Source organism: Gossypium hirsutum, chromosome A02, assembly GCF_007990345.1.
Source record: "Gossypium hirsutum isolate 1008001.06 chromosome A02, Gossypium_hirsutum_v2.1, whole genome shotgun sequence".
Taxonomy (NCBI): domain Eukaryota; kingdom Viridiplantae; phylum Streptophyta; class Magnoliopsida; order Malvales; family Malvaceae; genus Gossypium; species Gossypium hirsutum.
The window spans coordinates 40974222-40981175 of NC_053425.1; the positions used below are offsets into that span (position 1 = coordinate 40974222).

General features: G+C 37.2%; 1 non-coding gene across 1 annotated transcript; it reads left to right on the top strand.

Annotated features, from left to right (window-relative positions):
* Positions 1-3804: 3804 nt before the first annotated feature.
* LOC121217607 (small nucleolar RNA R71) lies at positions 3805-3911 on the top strand. The gene has a single exon (XR_005913755.1). It is a non-coding gene; the product is annotated as a small nucleolar RNA R71 (small nucleolar RNA).
* Positions 3912-6954: the final 3043 nt, after the last annotated feature.

Sequence of the window (6954 nt, forward strand, 5' to 3'; positions counted from 1 at the left end):
AATACAAACCAATTTCAAAGGCTTCGTACAAAATGATTAGTTTGATACTATAATTAGTATTTTAAACATAGACAATTATGACACGTAACAAAATAACTAAGTCTACTATACATGCCATATTTCAAAATGTTGAGTTCAAATACCAAGAGTATTGATAGTGCGGGCGGATCTTCAACGATCTCTAACTCTTGTGCTAGCTGGATGACACTATAAGACAAAGGAGAGAAAAGAAAGTAAGCTTATAGCTTAGTAAGTAAGTATATAAATAACAAATAAGGAATCTAATATGTTTACAACATAACTCAATTATATCATATTTTTAATTTTACTATTTACTCTGATTTGATCAAGCTATCCCTCCTGCGTCATGATCACTAAATAAATCATAACTCGAGTTACGAAACTCGAAATTCAAATCCGTAAAATTTCCCTGAATCTAGACTCATAAAAATTCTTACTAATTGTTTTCTAGAATTTTTGGTTCAGCCAATTAGTACAACTTATTAGTTAAAGTTTCCCCTGTTACACAGCTCAACTGATTTGACCTCTGTTCACTACGAATTGAATTTCTCCCAGTACACAACTAAAATAACCATGAAACCTATTTCATTTAAAGCTAGAATAAATAAGGAATTTATAAATATAAACTATATTTCTTAATTTGTTTTGTACAATTTTTAATGATTTTTCAAAGTTGGAACAGGGAATTACATAGTCATCCTGAGCAAGTCACACACAATTGTAAATATCTCAAAATTTAGAATTCCTTTGCTTGCTCTGTTTCTTTTATATGAAAATAGACTCATTAAGATTTAATTTCACATCTCATTCAACTTCTAATTAAATTCCTTCTATTTTTTGGTGATTTTTAAAAATCACGTCACTGCTACTGTGCAAAACAGTTTTAATGCTAATTTCACTCTTTCACACATTCTTTGTACTAACCTTATTTTAACTTATATATATATATCACAAATAATTTTCACCACATTTCATACATCACAAGTATAAGCCCATGACTACAATGTCACCACAAAGGCATCCCGTTGAACAATTCGAATTAATCCTCGATAGTTGATGGTTTCAGCACACAGCCCCACCATTATATTTCATTTAATTCGGCTCTCTTGTACACATGGTGAACACTTAGTACCACTCATGCGACCTAGCCGATTTGTCACGTAGCTCTCTTGTCTACATGGTGTCCTTCACTTGGAATCACGCATGCGACCTAGCTACATTTATCTCTCACGTAGCTCTCTTGTCTACATGGGATACATCCCGTATCACACATGTGACCTAGCTACTACATAGTATCTCGTAGCTTTCTTGTACACATGATGTGCACTCAGCACCATACGTGTGACCTAGCTATGCTCTCTCTATTTTATTCGATCTTTCCGAATGTTCAACCGGGATCTCTCTCTCTATTACTTATTTCCATTCTTCCAATAGTCGATTTATACTTCAACATCAGCTAGTATATATATATAATAGGCTGAAATATAAGAATGTAAATGAAATTAATGTATTATTTACATACAAACCTACCTCGGTGCAAAATATGGAAATTTTGTAATTTAGTCCAAAACTTTCTCCTTCCCCCGTTCGAGGTCGATTCCAGGCCTTTCTTGATCTATAACGACATATTTAACTCATTTTACACTCGAACTATTTATTTTAATCCAAAAATCACATTATACAAAAATTACATTTTTGCCCCCTAACTTTTACAAAATTAAGATTTTGCCCCAAGGCTCAGAAATTTAATTTCAGCCCTTATTCTTATGTTTAATGACCTACTGATAATTTTTCTCTTCTATGGCAACATCAAATTCTCACTCTAACACATAGTTATGAACCATAGGTATTTTTATCGATTATGCCGTTTTGCTCGTTTTCGTTAAAAATTGCTTAGAAAAGATCGTTCTCCTAACTTCAAACATTCATATTCTACCATCAAACAACACAATACATGCCTATCATTCATGGGTAAATTTTTAAACATAAACCCTAGCTCGAAATAATGGTAAAAATAGGTAAACCCAGCTACGAGGATTTCAAAAATGTGAATAACATTAAAAACGGGGCTTGAAATCACTTACTATGAAGCTTGAAAGTTGAAGAAACCCTAGCTATGGAGGAGAGCAAATTTCAGCAGCAACTAGTGAAGATGATGACCAATTTTGTGTTATTTTTCCCATTTTATTTCATTTAATATACAAATAACCAAAATGCCCTTACTACTAAACTTTCCAAAAATTCCCTCCATGTCCAACTTTTGTCCATAACTTAGGAATGGGTCAAATTGCTATTTAAGACCTCCTAGTTAATATCACAAAGCAATTTCATACTAAAAACTTCTAAAACATGAGTTTTACAATTTATTCGGTTTAGTCCCTAATCTCAACTTAAGCGCTCAATGCATAGAATTTCATCACGAAATTTTCACGAAATCATGAAATCATATCATAAACCCCAAAATAATTATAAAAAAATTATTTCTATCTCAGATTTGTGGTCACGCAACCACTATTCTGATTAGGCCCTAATTCGGGTTTGTCACAGTTTGGGTTTCCCAAGACCTAATTGTTTGAACATTTTGTAGGGCATGACGTCAATACTATCCCTTAAATCAGCTAATGTATTATTAACATCTAAACTACCAATTAAGCAACAAATTGTAAAACTCCCTATATCTTTTAATTTGTTCGATAGTTTATTTTGGAGAATAGCTGAGCAAATTGCGTTTAGCTCCTCATGCGACGCCTTGTCCAACTTCCGTTTATTTGCTAAAAGTTCCTTTAAAAATTTCATTGCGTTTGGCATCTATGATAGAGCTTCAATAAACGGTAAGTTAATGTGTAATTTTTTTCAGAATTTAAGGAATTTACCAAATTATTCATCTGGGCGGTCTTTCCTTATCGTGTTGTGGTATGGCACATAAGGTTTATATTCGACATTCACTGATTTGTTTTTATTATGATCTACCTCACCTTAGCCTCTGCTTACCATAGTTTCTTGCATCGGTTCTGGCTCAGACTCAACGAATCCTTCTTCATCTTGAACATTAATCGCGTTGAGTTGTTCCTTGGTTTGGGTTCAGTATTACTTGGCGAGCTACCTTGTGGTCGTTTGGAGATTAGTTTGGAAAGCTGGCCTATCTGAGCTTTGAGCCCTTAGATCGACGCTTGTTGATTTTTAAGTGTTGTCTCGGTGTTCTGGAAATGAGTTTCTGACACCGATATAAATTTTGAGAGCATCTCTTCAAGGTTCGGCTTCTTTTCCTATTGGTAGGGTGGTTGGTGGTAGCCTGGATGTGGTCTCTGATTTCCTTGACCTCCCCATGAGAAATTTGGGTGGTTCCTCCAACCTGCATTATAAGTGTTACTATATGGATTGTTTTGAGATCGAGAATTATTACCCATGTAATTTAATTGCTCGTTATCCATGTTGTGGCCATAAGGTTGGTATTCCGAATTGCTTAATCCATCTCCACTTGCTTCGCACTACATTACTAGGTGAACTTGTGAAGAACTAAGAAAACCGTCAATTTTCTTATTCAAAAGTTCTACCTGATTAGAGAGCATGGTGACCGAATCGATGTTATAAACACTAGCTGTTTTCGTTGGTTTTGTCCTCATGACTTGCCACTGATAGTTATTCAGTGACATCTCTTCTATAAACTCATAAGCATCTTCAGGTGTTTTATTATTGATGGTTCCGCCAGCAGCTGCTTCAACCATTTGCCGAGTCGAAGGATTCAGGCCATTATGGAATGTTTGAATTTAAAGCCAAAGCGGTAACCCATGGTGAGGGTACCTTCTCAATAAGTCCTTGTATCTCTCCCATGCATCGTAAAGAGTTTTTAAGTCCATCTGCACAAACGAAGAGATATCATTACGTAATTTGGCCGTTTTAGTTGGCGGAAAATATTTTAATAGAAATTTTTCAATCATTTGTTCCCAAGTAGTGATTGACCCTGTGGTAATGAGTTCAACCACTGTTTAGCTTTGTTTCTCAATGAAAAAGGGAATAACCAAAGACGAATGGCATCATTAGAAACACCATTAATTTTAAATGCATCGCATAGTTCAAAAAAGTTTGCCAAGTGAGAGTTGGGATCCTTGTCCTACAAACCATCAAATAGAACAAATTGTTGTATCATTTGAATAGTGTTAGGTTTTAGTTCAAAAGTATTTGCAACTACAGTAGGTCTAACTAAGCTCGATTCAGTTCCTGTTAAAGAAGGTTTAGCATAATCATACATAGTGCGTGGAGCAAGATTTTGATTAACCATAATTATAGGAGGTAGATGATTATCTTGGTTTTCAGCCATCTCTTTGGTTGGGGGTTGAGTATCATTCTCTTGCTCGTTCTTTGTGTATCTTAAGCTTCGCCTTATTTCTCTTTGGTTTCTACGAACTGTGCGATTGATTTCTTCGTCAAAAAGTAGTGGTCCTGACGGGTTTCTTCTAGTCATAAACTATAAAAACCTGCCAAGAGAAAGAAAAAGTAAATTAATAAATAATAAATAAAAATAATAATTAAATTGCAAGAAAAATAAATGGCTAAAGTAATAAAAATTGAGCGTTCCTAATATCTTAGTTCCCCGGCAATGGTGCCAAAAACTTGATCGCATGATTTCGTGATAGGTTTTAAATATTTATAATTAATCATTCTTGAAACTAACTATTAGCGCGATGTGGGCAAGTGTACCTATCGAACAGTAGTATAGTTTTAGCAAGACTGGATTGTCGAACCCAAAGGAACCAAAAGTACTAGTAATGACTGTCTTTTTATTATCTAACCTAAGAATAAAGGGATTTTGTTTTCACTAACTAATTAACTAGTCTAAGAATTCACAGAGAATGGAATTGGGGGATTACTTTTGGAAAACAATTGAATTAAGACAATACCTAAGGAAAAATCCACCTAGATTGTACTTGTTATTCTGGCTCCGTATCGGACGATTTAGTCATTTAATTTGTTCCGTAGAGATCCCTAAGTTATGTTATTATCCCTATTCAAGACTAATAACATCTAATCCCTAGATTGAATAATTGAGACTTTTCTCTAATCAACACCCTAGGGTTCCATTAACTCAATCTATGGATCCCCTTATTAGGTTTCACCCTAATCCGGTAAAATCTTGTCACCTTATGTCTAGGCGCGCAAACAACTTCGCTTAATTATGAAAAATGTACTCTTAGACAGGGTCTATTCCTCCTCTGAATAAGAGCTTATCTTGAATCAGTATCCTGGGATATCAAAACAAGAATTAAGAACACATAATTAAGAACAAGTTAAATATTTATCATACAATTCAGAAAATAATAACAAGATTCGTCTTAGGTTTCATCCCCCTTAGGTATTTAGGGGATTTAGTTCATAACTAAAAAGGAAAACATCTCAGAAGAATAACGAATACAAAACATAAAGAAAACCCAAAACTCCTGAAGGGAAATTGATGGGAGATCTTCAGTCTTGATGGTGACTCCGGCTTCTAATATGGATCAATCGGCTTCCTTCGAGTAATTCCTTCATTCCTTTCCATGTGTCCCCTTTTTCTCTTCCTTTAAGGCGTATTTATAGGCTTTAGAATGCCTAAAATCCCTTAAAATTAGCCTTTTCCGAATTGGACTCAACTTTGGCTCAGCAGGGACACGCCTGTGTGACACGCCCGTGTGACAGGACAATGTGACCGCCCGTGTGACTCGAACGTGTGACACGCTCGTGTGAATCATGCTTCGAATCTGCCAAATTGACAAGGCCGTGTGGTATGCCCGTGTGAGGAGGTCCAGACCGTGTTGATTTTGTACTTTGGCCCATTTTCTCCTTTTTTGGCCCGTTTCTCGTTCCTTTCGCTCTCCTATGCTCTCCTAAGTATAAAATATGAAATTAAAGCATTAGGAGCATCAAATTCACCAATTCTAAGAGAAAATCATCCATAAAATGCGTTAAGCATGGGGTAAAAATATGTATATATTACGGTTTATCAATGGCACATATTGCGGGCCCATGTAGGCCCACACACCCGAGTGGCCCACGAAGCCCAAAAATGGCCTTGGCTGTATGGGTTACACATCCTGGCCTAATATTCTCCATACGTTCGCGTTGTTTACCCGTCTGGAGCCCACATGCCCGTGAGGCCAACGCAGCCTTGTCTGACCCAAAATGGCCCAATACGACCTCAGGCCATGAAATTGCTCTAGATGGCCTCGCCGAGCATATGCCCATGTTTAGTCACACGGGCTACCACAATGGGGTAGCTACACGCCCGTGTGGTGTTGACTGAACGCACTTTTAAAGCTGATTTACGATCTAAGGCAGTGTTTACACACACCCACATACTTAGCCACTAACGCAGATACACAGTTGTGTGTACCCTCCTAATTGTTCCCATGCTCAAGACTTAATACTTCTAGGCCCAAAATTCGGGGCGTTACAGTGCACCCATACTTAAAGAAATTTCGTCCCTAAAATTTCCAACTATCAGATCAGTAGCGTAACACAGACTACGCCACTACGCTCCCACTGCGCACTCTAGTTCCATCCTCAAAATTTCCAGTTATCAAATCAGTCACGTAACACAGACTACGCCACTACACTCCCGCTGCGTACTCTAGTTCCAAAACACTACCACCTTTAATCTTGAGTGTTTCCAGTACAGTCTATAAATAGACTGGGACAGTGCATCAATCCAATCCTTGGCCATACTAGGGGTGACACCAGTGACACTCCCTGAAGAGCTCAGCTCCATTGGACTAGATTCGTTTCGTAACCGACCCTTGGCCCTTAGATCCATTATTAGGCCCAGCAACCCTCTCCGAAATCCTTAGCATAGCCTGGGACAATGCATCATTCCCAGCCACAGTAGCGGGCGACACTGGCGTCTCACTCGCATCCAGATTAGGCATATTGCCAGATACGATGTCCCAGCTCGAGCCCCTC